Raw genomic sequence first — 24845 nt, 5'->3', positions numbered from 1 at the left:
TTCCAGCTCTGGTGAACTCACCAACGGGAAAATGGGAATAATTGCTCTGTCCGCTAGGACACATTGAACAAGTATATGGGTTTGAGGTTGGATAGACCCTCCACTACCACCACCACACATGTCACTGGCCCAGGAGCCTCAGATCTTACCAACTTGGATTAAAATCCTGGGTGCTAGGGGCGCCTGGGTGGCGCAGTCGGTTAAGCGTCCGACTTCAGCCAGGTCACGATCTCGCGGTCCGTGAGTTCGAGCCCCGCGTCAGGCTCTGGGCTGATGGCTCGGAGCCTGGAGCCTGTTTCCGATTCTGTGTCTCCCTCTCTCTCTGCCCCTCCCCCGTTCATGCTCTGTCTCTCTCTCTGTCCCAAAAATAAATAAAAAACGTTGAAAAAAAAATTTAAAATCCTGGGTGCTAGACTGGTAGTTTTAGATACTTTGTGTTCTATGTCCCTGTCCCAAAGCATCTTGGTAGGACTGGTCCTTCTCCCACACAGAGTGGGCTAGGGGCCATGGTTCAGGGACCCCATGCCAAGTGAAAGGTCTTTCCAGACTAGTATCCTGGGGTAGGCTGCTGGGGAAGGAGCTGGGCATTCTTAGTTTCCACTTCTCCCCCTTGTTTAGAGGTGGTTCCCATGAGAGAGCCTGCAGCTCTGGGTTAGGGCCTGGGGACTGGGGCAAAGTCTGTATTGACTCTGGGAGGTCCTTGATATATGTCCTAACACCTACACCCTTCTCTTCCTATTCTCTGCTCTTCCCCTCCAATCTCCTCTCTCTCTCTCCTCCCTTCCCTGCCTTATTCCTCCTCCCCCAGGAGATTTGGTCTACCTCTATTTGATTCTCACAAGTTGAGATGCAGGGGATTCCCCTCCTTAGTCTGAGAAAAAAGGACCAAAGACACCGCCCCCCACCCTTGTCTGGATTACTGAGCCACAGTGGGCAGTAAAGACCACCAATCAGACTATTCATTTTGTTGCCCTTAATGCATTTAATTTATTTTTTTGTTTGTTTTGGTTTATGATTGTATCAGTTTTTGCTGTGTAACAAGCTTGAAGCAAACAATGAATTTTTACTATTTCTTGTGATTCTGTGGGTCGATAGGTCTTTTATCTGGATTAGCTTGTCTGATTCCTGGGGCCAGGGTACACCTTGGCTGGGACGGCCTGGTCTAGGGCGGCCTTGTTCACATCCTGGCGGTTGGCCTGATACTGGCTGGGGCCAGTGGTCTCTCATCCCATAGTGGCCGGGCCTGTTTACATGGCAATGGCCACAGGGTTCCCAACAACATCAAGGAAGGACAGGCCCCAAGTGCAACTACATTTCTTTTTTTTTTCTTTTTTAATGTTTATTTATTTTTGAGAGAGAGACATACAGAGTGTGAGTAGGGGAGGGGCAGAGAGAGAGGGAGACACGGAATCCAAAGCAGGCTCCAGGCTCTGAGCTGTCAGCACAGAACCCGATGCAGGGCTCGAACTCACGTAGCTCAAGATCATGACCTGAGCCAAAGTCGGACTCTTAACCAACTGAGCCACCCAGGTGCCCTGAATCACTTTTCAAACCTCTGCTTGCATCACATTTGCTGATGTCCCACTGGCCATAGCAAGGCATATGGCCATGCCTAGATTCCAGGAGTGAAGAAATCAGCCCCTCTTCTTGAAGGGAGAAATATCAGTGTCACACTGCAGAAAGGTGTGGATGCAGGAAGGGCAGGAATTTGTGGCTGTTTTTGAAATCTGTCGTGATAGTGTTTTGTTTGGCTTATGTGCTTTTGTTTTCTTGACATTTAGTATCACCTACTAGTTAGGAGCATGGGCTCTGGAGTTAAGTTGACCCAAGTTCAAAGCCCAGCTTCACTATTTGTTACCTTTTACCCTGAAACTCAGACCAAGAGGTTAATCCTCTATGAGGCTCAGTTTCCTCATCTGTAAAATGGAGGGAATGTTACTTGCCTTGTAGGAACTTGTGAAGATTTAATGATCAGATGTAGGAAAAGTGCTCAGCTCAGTGCCTGGCACACATTGGGCATTCATAATAAATGTGAGCTACTCTATTAATTTTGCTGGTGGAGTTTGGGTGGCTTCAGCCTCGTCTCTGTCCAGCCTGAACTGTTAGGGGGTCGGCTTTGTTGGGGCAGTAAGTAGTCAGGCTGGCTCACCTGCAGGGGCCCGGGCCCAGGTTTGGGTGTTGGGAAAGGCAGGTCAGAAGCTCAGGTGGAGTGGGTAGGGAGAGGGCCCCAGCTCAAGAGCGGGCTGGAGGAAAGCATGTTACCTCCACTGGGACCTCAGTTGGGGCTCAGAGCTTAAAAGCAACTGCAAATTGACAGTCCCACTACCTGCCAAGAAGGCAGGGCCCCTAGCCTGAATGGCTCAGTCAGCTGGGTGTCTAACTCTTGATTTTGGCTCAGGTCATGATCCCAGGGTCATGGGATCAAAGCCCTGCGACCAGCTCCATACTGAGCATGGAGCCTGCTTTGGATTCTCTCTCTCCCTCTTCCCCTCTCCCTCACTCACACTCTATCTCTAAAAGAAATAAAAATAAAGACAGAAAAAAGAAGGCGAGGACCCTAAACCCAACTTTTCTGGGATGCTTGATGGGGAGCAGGATCCATCTCAGTAAAAACAAGGGGCTCATGGGGACACCCCAGCTTGGGTTTTTCCTGGGTGCCATGTTTTTGTCTAATTCCCCTCGGGGGGTGGGAATGGGGGTGCTGGTCTCTGAAATGGGCCTCTGAGGATCCATAAGTGGGGGTAACCAGACGCCCAGAGGTTTCTTTATATTCAGCAGAGTGTGGATGAGACTCCCGCCCCCTGTTTTTCAGAGGCAGTAAGCAAAAGAAATATGTCTTTTTACATTTTATAAAACTCAGAAAAATGGCTTTAAACAGCTTTTGCTCTCCTGCTATAATTATTTATTTTCAAACACTCCTGCAGGGGACTGCTCCGTTTTCTTATCCTGCACTCCTTTTTCTCATAAATGAACCATCACTTCAATAAATCATTATGAAAACAGAGACTAACACCAGCTCTGAAAGGTTGAAAGATTTATGTAACACATTTATGTTTCCCATTTTCTCATTCTGGTACTCGGCTGCAAAAGCTAAGCTAATAAAAGCTGCTATTAATATTTCTTGTTGCCTAGCAACCCCAGAGCGGGAGTAATAGCTTCAGCTAGAAAAATAGATGACCGATAAGGAAAAATTCAATTCTTTTATTATCTCAGGGGGAAATGGCCTTTTACTGGAACATTATGATGTACGAGTGTGAAGTTGAACACAAAAGATTTTTTTGTGTGTTTGTTTTTCTATTTTTAATGAACATTATTTTACCTCCACTAACTCTTTTAGGGCACTTTTGTTTTCCTTTTGCTCTCTCCCCCCGCCCACCCCATCCCTCATGCTTAATTTAGCAGCTATAGTAGTTAAGAACCTGTCAGCGTTTTTTAGTTTAAAAATGGTTTTTGCAAAGGTTTATAACTCGGTCATAAAAATTCACTCCCTGTGAAAACTCAGGCCAGTGATAAGCCAACACACAGGCTAGTTCTCTGCGAGCAGACTCCCGTTGGTTGAGAGATAAGACTTGTGGTTTTCACTAAAAGAAAGGTCGGAAAAGAACAGAATGTGTTCTTTTCTGTGTCCCAGTTTCCTTTGGAACCTGGGGGTGCTGTCTCTTCTGAAAACTGTTTGCTCTAAAGTTTGAGATGTGTTCAAAGGGGAAAAGGTGGGGGCTTAAGCATTTATTGAATACCTGCTGTGTACAGATTGGTCCCATTGCTTCCTCCCAGCAACCCGTTATTACCCCTATTTTTCAGCTGCAGAAACTGAGACGTAGAGAGGCCAAGCAACTAGCCCAAGGTAGCATGATGCCATGATGTCTCACACGTCCATTCATTAGCATTGGGTTTCTCAACCTAGCACCACTGACACCTGGGGCAGGAAGGCTCTCTGTGGTGGGGGCTGCCCTGTGCCTTGTAGGATGTCCAGCAGTGTCCCTGGCCTCCACCCACTATTCCTGGCCTCTGGGAGCTCTCTGTCAGTCAAAATCACAATAAAAAATGCCTCCAGTGGGTGCCAAATGTCCCCCGGGGCATAAAATCAACCCTTGTTGAGGACCACTGCATGCTGTTTCTTCTGTTTGGAAGGCTCTTCCCCCCTGTCAACCTGCTCAACTCCTTTTCCTGTGTTAGGACCCAGCTCAGAAGTCATCTTCTCTCTGAGGCTGTCTGGACCCTCTGGGCTGGGAGTAGGGCGAGGAGAGTGGGGCATTTGCCTCCATCTAAAAATTTAAGAGAGGGCCAAAAAACTCAGTGATCAAGATAAACAGTATCTTACTGCAGTATTTTTTTTAATCAAAATTACCACAAAAAACTATGATGAGCAGTATATGAAAAGTTTGAATAAAGGTGAGATCAGTCTGAGTTCATGGATACAGGCAGCTGTCTGTGCTACCAGCCTGGGACGGCCTGAAGGCTGGGTCTGTGCTTAGGCCTTCCTCTGGCACCGGCATCTGGCAAAGGGCCTACCTTAGCGGATAACCCTCAACATCTGTTAATTGACTGAATGAATGGGAGAAGAGAGATGGCTTGTCCAAGGTCATGGAGTGAGAAGAAAGGGGGAGCGAGAACTTGAACCTGCGCCTCTGGCTCCAAACTCAGTGCTCTCTGCACCCTTCTGGCTGTGTACAGGTGAATGGGGGTTGCCTGCAGAGCTGTTGGTACCTAAGCCACGGAGGACTCAAAGATGCCCTGGGGGGCTCATAACGTGGAGGAGGGGCCAGGTAACAGCAGCCATGATTTTAGGTTGGTGTCCACCTGGCTCTCTCTACAGCTCTCACTTTAGGCTTATAACCCGCTTCCCAGGCAGCAGCTGGCAGCTTTCTGAGGCAGAGCATCTCCAAGAACAGAACCCTGGTGGCCAGCCCCTCAGAGCACTGTTGTCCACGTTCACTGTGGTCACAGATTCCTTATCTTGGCCTTTGGAGAGTGAGGACCACATCTTGTTGGACCCCATATCCTCTTGGCAAACTTTTCCTAAACGAGTGGCTGAATTACCTCTAACTGTAGTCTGCTAACATTTATTTAGCACTTATATGTGCCTGGCACCCACTTAAGCCCTTTATATTTGTCATCTCATTTGGTCCTTCACCCCAAGAAGGAGGTATTCTTATTGTTGCTCCTTTACAGATGAAAAAGCAGAGGCTTAGAGAGACAAATCACTTGGCCACACAACTATCAATGGTGGCCCCAAGATTTGAACCCTGGCAGGCTGACTCCTGGGTATTGTAGTATCTAACCTGAATACCCTTCGGATGAGTGAGTGAATGAAGAATGAGCAAGGGAGTGAGCCAGTCAGGACTGAGACCCACTTCATCTATTCGACTCTGAGTCAGGCCATTCATGTTCATAAGTAAGCACAGCATGAAGCATGAAATGCTAGCTTGGGACAAGGAACACATGAATCCCGAGGAGTTCAGAGGAGAGTAGTAGCAGAGAAGGCTTCCTGGAAGAGGTGGCCTTGGAGGTGGGCCTCAGGGGCTGGAGAAAAGCAGCAGAAGCCTGAGAAAAGGAAATTTCACACCTGTCCAAACTTCCTTGTTCAGACCCCGTCACCACCGTTTCTGCTGGGATTCGCAAAACAGTTTGTGATGTCTTATGATTGCCCAGGTAGCCTCTGGTGCCCACCCTCTCCACCCCCTGCCGGGCTCCTAATTGGAGCCATGACCCTCTGGCCGCAAACAGTGCAAGGGCCAGACATTTAACTTCCATTCTGGGCAAGATGCCAAGCTTGGCAGACTACCTCTCCCCCTGAGACCTGCTCCAAGTCATGAGGGAGAGTTCAGGGAAAGTCCCAGCAGCATCCGTCAGCCGCAGCTGCAGCATTACCCGGCATAATGGCCCTTTCCTCCGAGTGCATATTCAGTACCATGTTTGGGAAAATGAGCTTTTAATGTACCGTCGGCATTGCTCAGAAGCCATCTCCGGCTCCGCAGAGTGTCTGGAGCACATAAAACTTGAGATCTATTGGAGTCATTTTCCCCCTGCTCCGGCTGGATAATAAAAAGTCAGTCTCCGCTCTTTCTCTCGTCTTGTGGCTTTGTCCATTTAGAACTCAGAGTCTTTAGAAAAGGCAGCAAGACAAATAAAACTCATCTAAATATTAAGGCTCCAGAGGAGAGCGTCGGTGCACTATTGAAGCCGAGGGGCCAAGAGCACCTCGAGGAGTGTCCGTGGGAGATTTCCGCTCACCGGTGGGGATGGGCTGTGGCCGCGGCTGCGGTGCTGCCTCCTGGTGTCCAAGCAATAGTGCATCATGGGAGTCTGGAGTCCCAAGGTCCCTGTTCTGCCCTGCTGGGTGGTCTGGGGGCATTATTCTCCCTCTCTGAGCCTCAAGTAGGGTGGAGCTGATGCTATTTACCCACCAGGGTGGTGGTTAGGGTCAAATGTGCTAATAAAATGCTTCTGGTGCTTAGCTTTATGTGTGGGTTGCAGCAGTGTCTCATATGGGTTTGTGGACTGACTGAATGAATGAATGAATGAACAGCAAATGCTGCCTGTGTAAACGGTGTCACAAACTGTAGGGCGTTGCCTACGTCATAGGTGGCGAGCAAGCCAGATGGGGTCCCAATAGCTTATTCCGTCTCACAGTAAAATCCACCTTGTCTCATCTAACCTTGGCGGGAGATGGAATTATCCTCATTTTACAGATGTGTACCTGAGACTCTGAAGGCAAGTGGCTTGTCTGAAGACACACAGCCAGGAAGTGGAGGAGGCATGATGGGAACCTTGTTCTCTTGACCCCAAGTATCTTGTGCCCTCAACATTGTACAGAAGCATTCCTGACCCCAGCCCCCAGCCCCCGCCCTGCACCTCTGAACTGGGGGCAGGACCCTCACCCCTGTCAGTCCAGCCAGTGAGGGGCGGTCAGAGCTGTCACCTGAGACAGAGCTAGTAGGAGGGACAAAAATGGCCTCCGGGGCTCTTTCTCCAAACTCTTGGTAGCAAGGTCAAAGGAAAGGAACTTTGGGGTGAGTAGTTGGAGCCTGTCATTGGGCTGAGCTTGTCACATGGAGCCATGGGCCTGGGATGCTGGAGCCTTGAGGAGTCTCTCCCGAATAAGCCATTGTGAGTTTTCCCTGTCACCCCAGAAACTGACGAGAGACCTGGGGTGAGGAAACCCGGGTTCCCGTCCTACCTCTGCCACCACTAATGGATTACGTAAGGCCAGCCACTTTCCTCCCGGCCTCACATTCTTCATATGTTGAGTGGGCAAACCCCACATTGCCACAGGGAGTCGAGGAGAGAGGATGTAGGTATAGAGAGCATCTCTGAAATGTGTCCTGCATGGGCCCTGCAAGGGGTTGTTGTCACTGGAGTTGCAGGTCAGAGCCACAGGTCAAGGAGCCTAGGGGCTTGGGAGAGAGTGCTCTGGGGTCAGACATCTGCACGTGTAACCAGTTGTGTGACCTCAGCCAGGCCACTTGACCTGTCTGGGCCACAGTTTCCTGACGGGGTTGTTGTGAGGAGTGAATGGTAGGTGCTGTCCAGATCCGCATTAGAGGGAGGTCCGCCTGGTCCCACAGGGAACTCTCAAGCGTGAATCAGACCACAGAGTTGCCAGCATTGGTGCCCTTGGGTGAGGTGTGAGTCAGTCATTGGTCACAGGCTAGGATGGGGGTGGGACTTGTGCAGAGCTTCCTAGGCAAGACGACTCCTGCTGATCAAGGACAGTTCTGAGAGAAGACGGCAACTGCGAACCTTTGGCAGCCGGCACACCCAGGAATCCATCTGGTGGGGGCTCGGGCAGCATCTGTGTCTAAAATGAGTTCCTGGTAGGATCAACATCACCTGGGAATGTGTTACAGGTGCAGACTCTCAGGCCCCACCCTAGACCCTCAACCTGTGTTTCACCAGCCCTCCGGGGGATTCTGATCCTGCTGAGCACCACTGGATTGCCACCATCCTCAGCGGGGGCCCAGGTTCTGCATGTTTTTAGGGTACACAGAACCGTCACTCATATGTCAGTTTGCCTTGAGGATTTTATCACACTGGTGACAGTTGCAAACCTTATCCCCCAGAGAAACCAGAGAATCCACACCTCTGCCAGTGGCTCCAGACTCTTCTCATCACCTTATGCCTCCCATTGGCACAGGCCTTGAAACAGACCCTTGGGCATGAGGACCATCCCCAGCTTAGGATCTGAAGGCCAGCTCTCCTTAGATTGTAGACTGTCTTATCCTTGTGAGGTTAATGGGTAATTGTGCACCAGGAGTGGCCCAGAATTAGAAACAAAAGGCAGTAGGGAAAAGAAGGGAAACTTAGGGCAGGGGAGGTCACCGGGACCTCTGTATGACCGGGAGGGAGGGTTCTGCCAGCTGCTTATGGGGGACTGTGCCTGTGTACCAGGTGTGGGGCAATCAGTGGAACCTGTTCTTGGAGACCATGAAAGGATGGAGTGTGGGCAGTCAGACAAACAGACTCAAGCTAGACACCTGCAGCACTGGCAGCAGCTGGACAAGAAGAATGGGGCCTTGACCAAAGGTGACAGCAAAGTGTAGGGCCCCCACCGGACATCCAGGGCCCAGTGGGTCAGCCAAAATGGTCACTCCCCCATCCCGCAGGACTCTTCCTCTCCCTTGGGAACCCCAGACCTTGGGCCCCTATGCCTTTGCACATAAGACCCCTCCTCCTTGTTCCCTTTCACCTGCCTTGTGAACTTGACATATTCTTACTTGCTGTGTGCCTGCTAAGGAGAAGCAGAATTCCAGCCAGCAAATTGGCTATACCCTTCTCTGCATGTCCTAACCATTGTGACTTTGGTCATACTAAATTGGAACTGTATCTTCCCATAACCCTAAAAGGAGTAGGGAACAGGCTCACTGTGTCCCCAGCATATGGTGGAAGCCTGCCACCCAAGAAGGTGTTCACGGTGCAGGTGACCAGTGGCCAGTCAATGATATTGGAGACAAAACTATCTTCTGGGAATAGGGGCTTAGCCTCTGCTGTGGCCCCTTGGCCTAGACACTCACATCATGTCTCTGTGCCCACTGCCATGCTGGAAGGGGATCAGCACTTTGCCAGAATTGATATCACTGGCTTTAGACCTCAAGGGAAATGGATTTAAACCTGAGTTCTTCCAGCTGCTTGCTGTGTTGAGCAAGCTACCCACCCCCTCTGAACTTTAGTTTTCTAATATGTAAAGTGGATATGTTAATAATTCTTACCGTATGGAGCTGTTTTGATAATTAAATGCTATAATGCTTATAAAATGCTCAGCATGGTAGCCATAACAATGATATTAGTCTCTAAGCACTTTGTGATGAGCTGCCTCTGTTTTTCTTCCCCGCCAACCCACACGGAGAACTCTGTATCCTTTCTGGAACCCAAGAAATCCACCTGCCCAAGTATTGGTGGACAAAGTCGGCTTCCTGGGGGTGTTACGGGGGGGGGGGGGCACCCACCACAGACAGCTGCACATGTCTATGCTGCCAAGTCCCCTTTTTGGCCACACTGACACTGTGATGACCTCTCTCTCTTATCCCTGCCCACATGGCAAGTTCAGTGTCAGGCTCCCCTCTGTTCTGTCTCCCGCTGTGTTCCCCTTAGCCTCTGCATCTCTCCCAAGGTCTACAGATCCTCTGAGGTCAGCTGAATGAAGGCTCCTCCATTACTAGCACCTGACTTCCTTAGAAGTTAGTTTAGGGCCCCTTTCATTTGAAATGAGCATCTTTGGGGACACCCTCTACCCTGAGCAGGTCATGGTGTGTTTCTCAATACAAGTTAAGTACAGTTTTCTCTCAAAGAGAGATTCTGGTTGCATTTGTTTGAATCCACCAAGAAGCAGCACTAGACAGGATTAGGCAGGTAAGAGATTTATTGAGAGGGAGGAAGAGATGGTTGGAGGTGGGGGGAATTTCAGACCACAATGCAGGCCTGATGCCTGCAGAAAGAGGAGAGGAAGGAGGAGGCTTCAGTATAAAGAGTATTGGACAGTGTGCAGTTCCCAGAAAGGTTTGGCCAGGCCAGTGGGGGGGTCCCCAAACCAAAGTCGCTCACTGGAGGAGCTTCTTGTCTCACCAGGGGGTCCTGCCTTGGTATCCCCAGTGTGCTTAGTCATTGACTGGGGGTGGCCCTGGTGAGAGCACATTCGTGGAGCCAGAGGAGCAGTGGCTGGGGCTCTCAGCACTGCGATTCCCAAAGCAGAAGGGCTGACCAGTGCATTTCCATGGCCCGCCACAGTCCACCCCTTGTGCCACACAGATCTGATCCATGGTTCCCTGGGCCCCTTTTCCCGAAGGACACTTAGTGGAACAAATGACAGTTTCCCTCTCCCTCAGCTATCACCTTGATGGAGCTGGTGGCTTATGTGTCTTACGGGCTCTGGAAAAGTCCGAGTCTTTGGCACTTGTTCAAGTTTGCCACACCTGTCCCCTACACAGTTACAATGGGAAAGGGGGTGGCAGGACGCATCCAGGTGGGTCCCCTGGGTTACATGTGTATTACACTCTCTGCCCCCACTGGGTCACAGCCACCCTTGTTCCTCCTGCCCATCAGGACTGATTCCCCTGCCCTTATGGTGAGCCCTCTTCTCACCTGCCAGTCCTTAGACATAAGAAGCCCAAAGGCTTCTATGACAGCAGATATAGCTGCTGTGTCCTCTGGCAAGAACACGCCCCATTGGGAGACCAGGTCCTCCAACCCAGCAGAACCCAGAACTGCAGTCAGGAAGCACAAGCTGCCCCGGTGAGTCTCTTGGAGTGATAATGAGTAGGGCCACTTCTGCTTCTTCCCCTTGGTTCCTGAACCCATGTATTCTTCATGGAACCATATGGAGGTCCCAGATCTGATGCACATACCACATCAAGAAAGACAGGACCCCATCCCTTCAGTGTTTTCAGGCTAGCACTTTGCACCTTTAGAAGGCCATTCCAGAATTCTGTGAGGCATTCTGTGATCCAGCTTTGGGCTGGTGGGACATGTGATATGGCCAGTAGACCCCCCCATGACGGGGGTCCATTCCCACACATGTCACTGTGAAGTGGACCCCCTGGTTGTATAGTACGCCATGCGGGATTCCATGCCTGTGGGCCTGTCTTTCTGTCAGTCTTCAGAGAGCAGTGCTGGCTGGAGTTCTGCCGATAGAGGCAAACCATGCCCAGAATATCTATCCTTGAGAGGACTAACTGCTGGCTCTTGCATGATAGAGGGGGCCCAGAGTGGTAAACTTTGCATCCAAGGGCTGGTCATTCTCCTCAAGGAGTGGTGCCATGTTGGGTCTCAGCATTGGTCTCTATTGTTGACCGGGTGGATATTCAGAGGCAGCAGCAGCTAAATTGACCCTGAAGGGGGAGTTCATGTCATTGGGCTCATAAACAGCCTCCCTCTTTGCCACGTGGGCTATTAGATCCATGTGCTCGGTGCCATTGGGGGGTAGTTGATAATAATGGCTGGCTAGTGGCAATGGGCTGAGCCATTTCATCCACTTGATTATTCAGTGCTTCTTCTATGATGAATGCCTTCTGGTTGGCAAAACGTGATTCAAAGATCACACTTCGTGCTCACTCTTGTATCTCCATCCATATACCTCTCCCCGAGACCAGCTTGCCTCCAAGGTCACATTTCTCTTCCTTCTAGACCCCTGGCCAGACAGCCAGGCCCTTAGCTGCTGCTATGAATCTGTATATAATCCATCCCCATTATTGGCAGATTTCTCCATTTGCCACTTTATCTACTAGCTCAAAATTTTTTATAACCCCAAAATCAATATTCACGGGGTGTTCGTAGTCATCTGTGGACATGCACAAAACAGCAAAAAATTCATGTCATCCCCATGTGCACATTCCCAGCTGAGGTCGAACAAGGCAACGGATGCTCTGCCTTCTAGTCTCAGCCCTCATACTCTACACAAGAATCTGTTCTGCAGTCTGTGCGGTGCCACATTTTTTGCATTTTGTGGCTTATTTCACTGTTTAAAGTGGTCCCCAAGCGCAGTGCTGAAGTGCTGTCTGGTGCTTCTCAACTCAAGATAGGCCTCACGGAGAAAATAGGTGTGTTCAGGTATGACTTATGGTGCCTTGAATTCCTAATGAGTCAACAATATCAAATACGGTGTTTTAAAACGGGAACACGCATAAGGTTATATATGGGTCAGCAGATGAAAACAGTGTGATCAGAGGCTTGCAGGAACCTATCCCTGTCTTTCCTCTAGAAAGACAATTGTTCAACATTCGCTAATTCAGAAACTAACTACCGTGAATAATGACAATCGACTTAGTGTCACGGTGGGGGGCTCCTCCTTCCACACAAAGTAGGTGATAGGATTCAGGGCTCACAGCCCCAGCTGTGGGGAACATCTTTCGGCTCTGTTCTCTTTCAAGGCCCACTGTGTACATTGCTCAAATGGGGTTCCCCGCCCACTTTTTGGCTGGTACCCATGTGGGTATACTGACCCATGTGTAAATTGTCCTTGGGCCTTTTCTTCTTGTTTCAGCTGGTTGTACAAGACCGCTCCATGTATCAAATGCCTGTTAAGTATGAATTGAGATGATCATGTGGTTTTTCTTCCTTAGTATACTGGGGTGATGCATTTTATTCATAGATTCCCCAGTATTAATATATTCTACTTGGTTGTGATATTCATGTATACATATATATTTAAACATACATACACAGGGGCGCCTGGGTGGCTCAGTCGGTTAAGCATCCGACTTCGGCTCAGGTCATGATCTCGCGGTCCATGAGTTCGAGCCCCGCGTCAGGCTCTGTGCTGACCGCTCGGAGCCTGGAGCCTGTTTCAGATTCTGTGTCTCCCTCTCTCTCTGACCCTCCCCCGTTCATGCTCTGTCTCTCTCTTGTCTCAAAAATAAATAAACGTTAAAAAAAAATTAAAAAAAAAAATAAACATACATACACATATATTTTTTTCATATGAGGCTAAATTTAAAGCACTATTATTTTACTTAAGGTTTTTATTTAACATTTTTTATAGTGAATAGATCTGTAGTTTTCTTTATACAAGATAGCTTTCTCATATTCCTGTATTGAAACACAGGTTATAACTATAATCTATATAACCATTATCAAGGCTATACCATCTTCTTAAAATGAATAGTTCATTACACTAAGATCTACACAGCTATTACCGCTGAATTACATTTAGTAGTAGTCTTATAATTTTTATAGTCTTTGTACCTGTAATTATGTCCCATTCATATTCCTAAAGTTGTATATTGTAGTTTTGCTCTTTTTTCATGTTCTTCTTTATGGGAGGTTCATCCGTGTCACTAGTTTATCCAATTTCACTCATTTTATTTAGAGAACCAACCATCAGAGTTACATTTCAATTCTGTTACTTATCTTTTTTCTTAACATATCCATTTCTCCCTTAAAAAATTTTTTTTAATGTTTACTGATTTTTGACAGAGAGACACAGTGTGAGTGGGGGAGGGGCAGAGAGAGAGGGAGACACAGAATCCAAAGCAGGCTCCAAGCTGTCAGTACAGAGCCAGACGCGGGGCTTGAACCCACAAACCATGAGATCATGACCTGAGCCAAAGTCAGACACTTAACCGACTGAGCTACCTGGACGCCCCTCCCCTTTTTTATCTATTATTTCCTTCTTCTTCCTTTCTTTAGATGTTTAAATTTGTCATTTTAGATTCTTTAGTTCATTTACTTTTGTTTATTGTGTAATGATAAAAAAGTTTATGGCTGTGCATTTTTTCTGAGTATGGCTTTGGCTGTATCCTATAAATTTTGAAGTGAGGCCTTCTTACATCCTCTACATCTTCCAAAAACAGAGCTGTGTTGATTTTTATAAAATGGCACATGTTCACTGTAAAAGAAAAATTAAACACAAATACAAAGAAGAAATAAAAGGTCATTAAACTGTACTATCCGCAAGTAACTATTATTAACCTAACTATTTGCTGGTTGGGTATCTTTTCAGTCATATCTTTGAACATCATATGAATATCATTTACATAAACAAGATATAGTATGGGGCCTTTTCCTGTACTTTTTAGCCTGTTCTGTTAGAGCTGTTGTGTGGCCTGACGATTTTCTGTAGGAGTAGCTAATGGATGTGTTTCCATGTCCGTAATTCTAGGTCGTGCCCGTATTTTTAGTGCCTGCATAACAGTCCGTTGTGTGGATGTTTCATTGTGAACGTAAACAATGTTCTGTTGGCATCTGGGCTTTTTCTGACATTTCTGTACTGTAACACTGTCTTGGGATGTGTTCCTCCTGCATCGTGGAAGTGTTTTTCTGAAGGTGTGGTCTCAGAGAGGGAGGAGAAGAGAGCTTTACCCCAGGCAGACTGCTTCGTCCTCTGAGCCTCAGTCTTATCTGTAAAAATGGGAGTCATCATGGTGCCTGCCTCATGGGAGAGATGTGGGAATAAATGAGGAGCCATTTGTGGCGACTTCAAAACTATATACAGGCTGTGGGGGCCCTAAAACTCATGCCAGAGTGAAGGGCACATAGTCCTGTGACCGGGTCCTGGAAGGGCAGGAACTCTGATCTTTAAGGGTGGAGCCAGCCTGGATTCTAAAACAGCCTGTGTCCCTGAACCGCTTTGGCAACAGTTGGCTGTTGCCTTTAAGAGGCTGGGCACCAAAGAATGCCAGGCTTCCTCTGTTCCTAACATTGAGTCACAGCCAGATGCCCCTACCCCCCTTTCCCAATTACTTTGTAGCAGCCGTGGCAGTGGGAATTGCTCCAGAACTCTCAGTCCTGTCTGTGCCTTGGATGCACTGTTACCTGAGGACCAGTCCTTGCCCTCGCTGGGCCTCCCCTCCTTGGACCCTTCCAGCTTGACCACCTGCAGCTCTTCTGAGAAGGGGTATCAGAAGCTTTGCCTCCTGCCTCCAGCCCCTCCCAGGCATTTCAATCTTGGCTTAACCAGGGACTTTCAACAGGCAACGCGTTTCTCGAGAGTTCATAAAAACATGTAAACACGGATGAGGATACAAAATATTGAGCGGCAAGGCAGTAAAACACGCCAGTGTTTGTTGTGTTAATTGAATATTCATGAGCTGACTGTTTAAATTACAGTTCACAACTGTTGCAGGGCCTGATGAATAATTTAAACGAGGGTGGCCAAAGAGATTTCAACACCGCATTAGCAAACTGCTCAGGATCAGCTACAGAGAATTTATAATTAGCCTGGAATATCCTATAATAAATTCTTTGGAAAGATGGTTTTAATTAGCACATGTGCTAATTCAGAATGTAGAATGTTCAGTGTTCAGGAGGGGTGAGTAACCCTTCACTCTCCTTGTGCTTCCCTCTCCTGTGGGTCCCAGCCACCTGCCAGGAATCTCTGAGCCACGCAGAGCCTACCTCCTGAGTCACTCCCACCTCCACTGCCCCTGCCTCGGGCCTACTCAGCCCCATCCCAGCTCAGACCTCCCCTGTCATGGCCTGGGCTGGGTCAGCAGCCTCTGAGCTCTCCTCTGCCCCCTGCCTCTGTCTCTCCCCATCTGGTTCATTCATGAGCCGGTTCACTCCCACAGGGGCAGCTAGCGTAGCTTTCTGAAATGCAGATGTGATTCTTCTACTGCATTTAGAGTCCTCCCATTGAGGAAGCCCAGAAGGTGAAGTGGCTGGTCAGGGTCATTCAGGTCATTCAGGTTAAGGTCTTCTCACCCTGAGCACACCAGGACCATCTGACTTCAGCCAGTCTCCAGACTTGGAGAAACAGAGGAACAGCATAAGCAAAGGCAAAGAGGCAGATCTGCCACTGGGGAGCAGACAAGGCTTGAAGGAACAGGAGCCCCGGAAGGCAAAGGCGTGGAGTCTCTGGTGTTAGAGGGGGAGGGGCGGAAGCAGTTCCCACTCAGGGGCCGGGTGTCTACTGGGCTGGCCTGGAGCTTGGGAAGCACCCAGGCCTACCTGGCTCATTCCCTCCACATTTCCTTAGTACCTGCTGTGTGTCAGGCCTGGGGCTAGACGTCGGGGGAACCACCCTGAGCAAAGCAACCCGGTCCCCACCTTCATGGCTGGAGCACAGAGCCAGAATCATGCACACCGGCAGCGAAAGTATTATCCCAACCATGACAAGGCCAATGAAAAAACTAACAAGGTGCCGTGAGAGGCAGTCCACGGGGGGGCCCTGGTTTAGGTGAGAGAGCCAGTTGAAGCCCTCCTGGAGGTGGTGACATTTGAGCTAAATCCTGAAGAATGAGTAGGGGCTAGAGAGACAAACTGGGTTGCCAGGCACATGGCACTGGGCCAGCAGGGCGTCACAGCTGCCCCATCCCTGGAGGGAGGTGCTGAGGATGGGGGAAGGGCAGAGTCCCTGGCAGTGGCCTGGGGTGGGGGTGGGGGCTGGACTGGTCATTCGAAAGGGGCATCTGTCCACAGGAAGCTATTGCTGGAAAGGAAACAAGCCCCCTTTCTGGTCCCAAACCCTGGCTCCTGTCCTTAAAGTTGTGAGACTTTGAGCAAGACCAGTGGAATTTCTCAGCTTCATTTCATTGGGTTCACTCATGCACTTGTTCATTCATTCTAGAACCTTTTATTGAGCTCTTACTGTGTACCAGGCACTCTCTCAAGCCCCGAGCAGATGACAGTCCTGATCAATGGAGCTTCCATTCCAGTGTGGTAGGCAGACAACAAGATAAGGAAATAAAATACACCCTTCCCGCCGCTCAGATGGAGAGGCAAAGGCTGGCTGTCAGATAACCAAGTGCATCCTTGCAGAATGTGGCTCAGCCCTAGTGCTGCTGGCACAGGCATCAGGCCCCCTTCGAAATAGGAAACGAAGATCAAATTCGGGAAGAGCGGGGGTTCCCGGTCTGGGCAGGTCATTGTGGTTATCAGCTCCCTTTGACCGTGGGCGCTGGCTCCACCTCCTCAGCTCTCTCCTGTCCATGACGTCTGCCCCAGGTGCCTCCTGACCCTATCTCTAGCCTCTTGCCCTGAGAACAGGAAACCTGCTGGGCCATCCGCTGCTCATGGCCACCCAGGCTCTCCAGAGCCTGTAGGACCAAGCCCTCACCGTGTGTGTGATCTGCCCCCAGCTTCGTCACTGCCTGGGCCCCAGTGTACCCCCAGTCCTAGTAGCTCCCTGACACTCAGCCCCTGCCCCAGTTCTTCACAAAGACAGAGGAGAGCTCAGTTGTAGTCAAAATAAGACAGACCTGCTGTGCCGACTCCCCGTGTGGTGATAACAGAGCCGTTCCCTCTCAGATGCTCTGTTGCTGCGGCCCGGCCCAGCCTGGGCTGCACCCCTCTGCCCTCAGTAGTGAAAAGAGCTCAGACCCCCAGACTCGGGTGGGGATCAGGGAGCAATTGATGTTACTGCTCTGGGGCTCCACGTGCTCATCTATAAAGTGGGCACAGCAGCATCTACCTCACAGGGCTTGTTAAGAGGCTCACTTGAGACCAAAGATGAGCATGTGGCCAGCAAGAGGCATGCATAGTGGTGCTGTGGCCCCTCAGTTCTGCGGTTCAGGTCTCCAAGGGGGCATTTCTGTGCTTCCCCTTAGCATCTAAGTAGAAGGTCATCCTTGGACCCTGCCACTGTCTGGTTTCTCTCCTGATGGTCCCAGTGAAGCTCCCAGGAGGGGTCATCAACCGTGGTCGTATTTCCTCCCCTGCCATTCACTATGGCTTCTGCCTCCCCCCAACTACAAAACTGCTCCGCTTCGGGACCCTGGTGGCCTCCAAATTGCCAAATCCATCAGGTACGTGCTGCTTCTATCGCCCTTGACATTTAGGGGCCACTCCTTTCTTCCTGAGATGCCTTCCTGTTCTGCTTCCTCAGTGTGACTAGAACTCCTGTTCAGACACCCCTTCTCACACCCCTCCCTCTTGGCCTGATTCTCCCCCATGGTGAGTGGGTACCTCTCTCTGGGTACCTGTTGGTCCCCACCTCTAAATACCAGACCGTGTAGTCGACCATCCCCACCTGGGAAACCCCACTTGGATGCTGGGCCCAAGCTCAGCCTGCCCACAGCTGACCACTCCTTCCTACCTGGTTGGACACGTCTCTTCTCTCATGTGACCAGCCCATGAATATCATTAGTGATCTGGTGTCATCCTGGACCACCCACCATGACCAGTCCCAAATCCCAGATCTGCCCTTGGCGTCTCTCACAGCCATCTCTTACGTTCCATTATCCGAATCTGAGTAGTGATTATGTGACTTCTCACCTGCCACCTGCCACATAGCAAGCAAGCTGGCCTTTCTAAAATTGAAGTCACTGATCTTCCTAAAATATTTCTGGGTTCCTTGTGACCCTCAGGATGAAGTCCAAATATCTTCACCTGGCATTCAAGGTCCTACCCAGCCTGGCCCCTTCCTGGCTTTCTAAGCTCATCTTTCCAGCCCTCCTCCCCCCTCCCGACTAACCTTCTAACTGGGGCCACTACATAGCCCCAGCCTGCATTGCACAAGCTCACAGTGGTCCGTGGCTTCCCTTTCAGTGCTCATCACCATTGTGACTGCATACCGATTTGGGTGTGGAATTGATTGATGTCTGTCTCCGCCACAAGACCGTCAGCTGCATAGGGCAGGGACCGCGCCTGTATTACTCACCATGAAATCTGTGTTCTGCAGTGCCTGGCAGGCACATAGCAGATACTTAGTAAATACAGATGTTTCTGCTATTCTATGAGAGACACAGTTCTACAAAGCCTGCAAATTCCTAAAATCAACAGAGCTTGTGGGGAAAACAGGGTTAGGGCAAACCTCTCAAGGTCTATGTAACTTTGTAACCACAGCATTAACAGAAAATCATAGTGATACTAATTCAGATACCTGTACAATTAAAAAACACGTGTTAAATTCTTACTAAAGAAACTCTCAGAGGGCACCTGTGTGGCTCAGTCAGCAAAGCATCCAACTTTGGCTCAGGTCATGATCTCGGCAATTCATGTGTTCAAGGCCCGCGTTGGACTCTATGCTGACAGCTCAGAGCCTGGAGCCTGCTTCGGATTCTGTGTCTCCCTCTCTCTCTGCCTCTCTCTCTCTCTCTCTCTCTCTCTCTCTCTCTCTCTCTCTCAAAAATAAATAAACGTTTAAAAAAAAGAAAAAAGAAACTCTCATAAGACCTGGGAAGGTAGCTTCATGGGAGAAGGTAGGAGGATGCCTTTTCACTGCTGGGTTATGTAGAAAAGGACAAAAAGAAACATGTAGAAGGAGCTGACCCCTCCATTGCCTGCTGGGCTCAGCTGGGTTGGCATCCTCTGCATTGAGGCTGGGCCTTGGTGGCACAAAATATTAATGTGCTGGAAGAATCTTGTAGGCCTGAACAGGACCTCTCTGTGGAGCAGCCGTCCCCTGTTGACAGGCATGAGATAGTCTGTGTCCCAGGAACACAGGCCATAGGGAACACACCGCATTTGTTGAGTGGGTGAGAGTGTCCGCAGTGCAGTAATGGTGGGTGCGTTAATAACACGTGTCACACTGCATGACATGGCTGGCTCACTTGTCTTCCTGTTCCACTGGAGTTGATGGTCCTTCCTGAGTGACAGGGGCTGTGCCTGCCTTCTTTGTGTCTCAGGGTCTGTGGCTCAGGGGCAGTCATCGTGTGGGCTTTGGGGTTGTGACAGATCACAGGCCTCCATTTCTGCCCTTGAGGAACCAAGAATGTGCCATGTGGTATGTGGGAGTTACCCCAAAACTCTTACTGGACAGATCCCTAAACAGCCCATTAAGAGACGTTTCATTGTTCAGGAAAAAGAAATGGGATCTGTGTTAGGGTTCTCCAGAGGAAAATAACAGGGTATATAGACATCCAGATAAGAGGAAATTTATTATAGGACTTGACTCCTGTGGTTATGGACACGGAGAAGTCCCATGATATGCTGTCTATAAGCCAGGAAACCTAGTGGGATGTGACTTAGTCCAAGTCCAAAGGCCCGAGAGCCTGGAGCTCCAGTGTCTGAGGGCAGGAGAAGATGGATGTCCCAGCTCAAGAAGAGAGAGAATTTGCCCTTTTTCTGTCTTTTTGTTCTCTTTTGTTCCATGTGAGGGTCTTCAGTGGATTGGCTGATGCCCACTTGTATTGGTGAGAGCGACTTTTACAATCATTGGCCAGTTCAAATGCCTATCTCTTCTGGAAGCAACTTTCCGAACACCCCAGAAATAACATTTTACTGGCTCTCTGGGCACCCCTTGACCCAGCCAAGCTGACACATAAAATTAACAATCGCTGGCTCTGAACCTTGACAAGAGGGGGTGGACTTGGGACATCATGAAGAGGTGGTATTGTCCAACCTCGAGGCCAAGAGGTTGTAGGAAGTGAAGAAGGAAGGAGTAGGGACAGATAATTCCTTCAACAAACATTCACTGAATCCCTGCTATGTGTCAGGTGCTATTCTGGAACAATGAAGATGTGAGCCTGTGTGGAACTGGCAGGGGGAGCAAGATAAGAAACAGTAAAATAATAAATGAGTCATATAGTGTGTTCACAGGTGCTCGGTGCATTGGAAGGAAGAAAACAGTGGCATGAAGGTGATTGGGATGGCTGGGGGTGGGCAGAGGGCGGTTTTGGGAGGATGGTCAGGGAAGACCTCATAGGAAGGGGGAGACCTGAACAAGATCGGCAGGAGGTGAGGGAGCTGGCGTAGGTACCCCCTCGCTGGGGAAGACCATCCAGTACAGAGGGAGCAGCTAATATACAGGGTTTCCCACCCTTGCCACTGTTGACATTTTGGGCTGGGTCATTCTTCATGGTGGGAGGCTGTCTGGTGCATAGTAGGTTGCTGAGCAGTACCCTTGGCCTGGTAACCAGAAGATACAAGTAGCATCTCCCAGCTGTAACTGGCAGTGTCCCCAAATATTGCCAAATGTCCCCTGGGGTGTGTGTACAAAGTCACACTGAGCTAGAGAAGGGCCCTGCGCCTTGAGCATGCTTGCGTGGGAATGTGTGTGAGTGGAGTGAATGGGGGGGCGGGGAGGCGGGCAGAGAGGTATCAGGTGCTGCTGCTGGGGTTGTTCTCAGAGCTTGCGGCTTAGCAAGGACTTGGGCTTTTCTGGGAGGAAGGGAGGGAGGGAGCTGGTGCAGGCTCAGCAGAGGAACAAGGGCCTGCATCCCAGAGCTGCGCGGCACCAGGACCACAGCCCCCACCCCAACCCAGGCAGAAATGTCACTCCCCCAGCAGGGCAGTCCCAGACCCAGTGTTTCAGCGACCCTGTTTGCAAACCTTTCTTCAGAGACCAAATCAGCCCTGAAGGGGACAAATTGCTTTCCATTTACATCCTTCCCTGCTGGTGCCTTCATATTCATAACAGGATGATCAGTGTAACCAGGAATGGGGTTGTTGCTTTAAAAGGATAAATTAGTCTGACTCTTAACTCAATAATTAAAACTGTGATGGCGCTCGGCCTGCAGGGATAATGTACTATTATTATAGTCGTTTGTTTCAATTAAATGCTTACTGATTTTACAATAGCAGCTGGGCACCTGTGCACTATAGCTATTACTCTGAACAAGACATCTCAAATTTCAGGAGAAATTTGTCAGCGTGCGAGGGATCTCCCACCAAGCATGAAAGTTTATTAGAAATACTTACTCACAAAAGGCTTCGGAGTGAGAGGCAGGCACTGGGGAAGGCTTCCTATTGGCTTTCTTTTCCTCTCTTTTGTGCTGAAAAAAATTTTTTTTCCTAAAAGAAAATAATTTTCAAATTTTTGACCCTTAAAGCCCAAAGAAGCCTCAGAGAGCTGGTTTGGTTGGCTGAGGAGGGGCTCTGGCTGTGACCTCACACATCATTGATTCCAGGGTGTGGTAGATTAAGTAATGCTACCCTGCCCAGATGACCATGTTCTAATCCCTGAAGCCTGTGCATATATTACCTTATATAGCAAAAGGGATTTTGCAGATGTGACTGAGTAAAAAAGTCTTGAGATGCAGAGATTATCCTGGATTATTTGGGTGGGCCTGGGGATGTAATCATGAGTCCTTATGTGGGCGGGGGCAGAAGGGTCCAACACCTACACTAGGTGGTGTGACAATGGAAGCAGAGGGAGAAAAGCCCTTGTGATGCGGGACCACAAGCCAAGGAATAAGGACAGCAGCCATCCTAAAAAAAAAAAAAAAAAAAAAAAAAAAAAAGTGAAGACACAGAGTCTCCCCTGGAGTCTCCAGAAATAACCGGCCATCCCTGCACCTTGTTGACGGTAGCCTGGTGACACTGATTCCAGACTTCTGGCCTCCAGAACTATAAGGGGTTGAGTTTGTGTTCTTTTTTCTTTTCTTAAGATTTTATTTTTAAGTAATCTCTACACCCAACGTGGGGCTCAAACCCACAACCCCGAGATCAAAAGTCACATGTTCCACTGACTGAGCCAGCCAGGCGCCCCAAGTTTGTGTTCTTTTAAGCCACCAAGGTTTTTAAAAAAATTTTTTTAAATGTTTTATTTATTTTTGAGAGAGAGAGAGAGAGAGAGGTCAAGTGGGGGGGGGGGGGAGGGCAGAGAGAGAGGGAAACACAGAACCTGAAGCAGGCTCCAGGCTCTGAGCTGTCAGCACAGAACCCAATAGGGGCTCGAACTCACGAATGGTGAGGTCGTGACCTGGGCCGAAGGCAGATGCTTAACTGACTAAGCCACCCAGGTGCCCCTAAGCCACCAAGTTTGAGGTAATTTGTCACAGCAGCGACAGGAGACAGCCACGCTGGCTCTCTGCTGCTTCCCAGTGTCCTGAGACCCTTCTCAGAGTCCCGAGACCGCTTTCCCTAGGCAGGCAGTTCTGTCACAGACCCCAGGACTCCCTGGAGGCTGGTGGCACACAGACCTGGGCTCTGACCCTCCTCTGCTTAAAGCCTGTGGCCATCCACTTAGCACCTGCAGGCATGGGCCCTCCACCTCGGTCCCCCGAGTGCTCGCTTCTGATGCCCCTTCATCCTTATCTCCCGCTGTTTCGGACACTCCGGCTTGCTTGTGGGCATCTTGCCAAGCTGGTCGTGCCGCTCATGTTAGAGCTCTCCCGAGAAAGAGAATGTCCCAGCACTCAGGCTGGTGAAGTTCCCCATCACTCAGCCTTTTCGTTCCATTAAGGTTTCAGTGGACCGGATGAGGCCCACCCACCTTACAGAGGACAATCAGCTGTACTCAGTTGACTGATTCAGATGTTAGTGTCATCCAGAAACACTCTCAGAGACATATCTAGAATAATGTTGGAGCAAATGTCTGGCCCCCCTGTGGCCCCGTCAAATTGACAGAGAAATTAACCATCACATTACTCCATGCCTCTGTGCCCTTGCCGAGGCTGTTCCTGCTCCTGGGCATGCCCTCTGCACCCTCCTCATTTCTACAAACTTCCTCTTCAAGAGCTGGCTCAGTCTTCCCCCATGGAAATGCTTTCTGGCTCACCAGGCACTGGAGGGGCCCCTTCTGTGACCCCCTCCACCCAGGTCCCTTTGCTGCACTGGTTAAAACAGTGTGGGTGCATCTCTGCCTCCCCCAGCAGACTGTGCACTCCAGATGGGGTGTTCTTTTAGTCTGCTCTTAGGGTCCCAGACACAGCAACCCTCAGGGAATGTCTGTTGAATGAATGAGTGACAGGAGCAGACTTGGGGACCCAAGAGGACTAGAGAAGTAAGATGACCACAGAGGTCGGTTCTGCTAAGGGCAGTTCAAGGCAAAGGCCCTGTCAAGGACCCGAGAAGGAGGCTGCAGGCAGCAAAGGAAGGCCAGCGTCAGAACGGGGGCTAACTATAAGGTCTCTGTGGCCAGTCCAGGCCTTCTGATTTTAAAGAGAGGCTGTAATGCAGTCAGAGCAAGGGCCCAGATGATGCCCAGAGCAGGGTTTAGTTGAGAGACGGCAGCAAGTGCCTGTTTCCTGGGGCCAGGTCTGGACAAGACGGCGGGCTGGAGGTGTAGTCCCTGAGGACAAGGACATGGCAAGCAGATAGACCTTGACTTGAATCCCAGCTCTGCCACTTACCCTAAATGACCGTGGTCATGTTCCTTCCCTTTTTGAGCCTCAGCTGTCACATCTATAGGATGCTGATGATAAACCTACCTCCTCCCATGGCTGGGTGAGAATTAAATGCGCTCAGAAGGTCAGTGCCTGGCAGATGTAACTGCCACCTGAAGGGTAGTGCCTCTACCACTATTTCTGTTTACTTCACGTTCAGCTAAAACAGAGATTGGCGGGATGCCTGGGTGGCTCAGTTGGTTAAGCATCCAACTCTTGACGTTGGCTCAGGCCAACATCACAGTTCGTGAGATCGAGCCCTGAGTCAGTCTCTGTGTGGACAGTGCGGAGCCTGCTTGGGATTCTGTCTCTCTGCCCCTCCCCAACGGCATACTCACGCACACTCTCTCTCTTTCTCAAAAACAAAACAAAAACAAAATAAAAAAAAAAATGCAGAGATTGGCAACCTATGGCCATAGGCCAATTCTGGCTCTCCACTTGTTTTTGTAAATAAAGTTTTATTGGAATACAGCCACGATCATTCATTTACATATTGTCTAGGGCTGCTTTTGCACTACAATGGTAGAATTGAATAGCTGTAACAGAGGCCATCTGGCCCGCAAAGCCTAGCATATTTAATATCTGGCCCTTTATAGAAGAAGCCTGCCAACTCCTGATATAACAAATAAATATTTGTGAAGTACTACCCTAGTGCCAAGCCTAATGCTGTTATTTTTATTCTCACTGGAGCCTCCTTTCTGGCTTCTCTCATACTTCTCTCACTTTCCAGACACTTCCATTGTTTCTCACCTCTTAGCCCGGTTGAGATCTGGTTCAAACATCAAGTTTATACCTCCAGCAAGTTTGTGAGGGGATGAAGGAAAGGAACACATACCAGTGCCAGGCTCTGTGCAAAGTTACCTTTTCATTGGATCCTCACAGCTGCCCTATGAGAGCAGGTTCATTACCCTCCACCCACAATAGAGC

General features: G+C 49.5%; 1 protein-coding gene and 1 long non-coding RNA gene across 10 annotated transcripts in view; one reads left to right on the top strand and one right to left on the bottom strand.

Annotated features, from left to right (window-relative positions):
• Positions 1–24845, top strand: part of TOX2 (TOX high mobility group box family member 2) — a 135468-nt gene that overhangs the window by 92163 nt on the left and 18460 nt on the right. The gene's annotated exons all lie outside the window — the stretch shown is intronic.
• Positions 12109–21733, bottom strand: LOC128773467 (uncharacterized). Its single transcript, XR_008417722.1, has 2 exons — positions 21511–21733; positions 12109–12509 (listed from the first exon to the last, which is right to left on the bottom strand). It is a non-coding gene; the product is annotated as an uncharacterized LOC128773467 (long non-coding RNA).

This window comes from Panthera pardus, unplaced genomic scaffold (genome assembly GCF_024362965.1).
Source record: "Panthera pardus isolate Hobbes unplaced genomic scaffold, ASM2436296v1 HiC_scaffold_25, whole genome shotgun sequence".
Lineage (NCBI taxonomy): Eukaryota > Metazoa > Chordata > Mammalia > Carnivora > Felidae > Panthera > Panthera pardus.
Note: the sequence above shows the minus strand (reverse complement) of the source record. Positions and strands in the feature narration are given on the sequence as shown.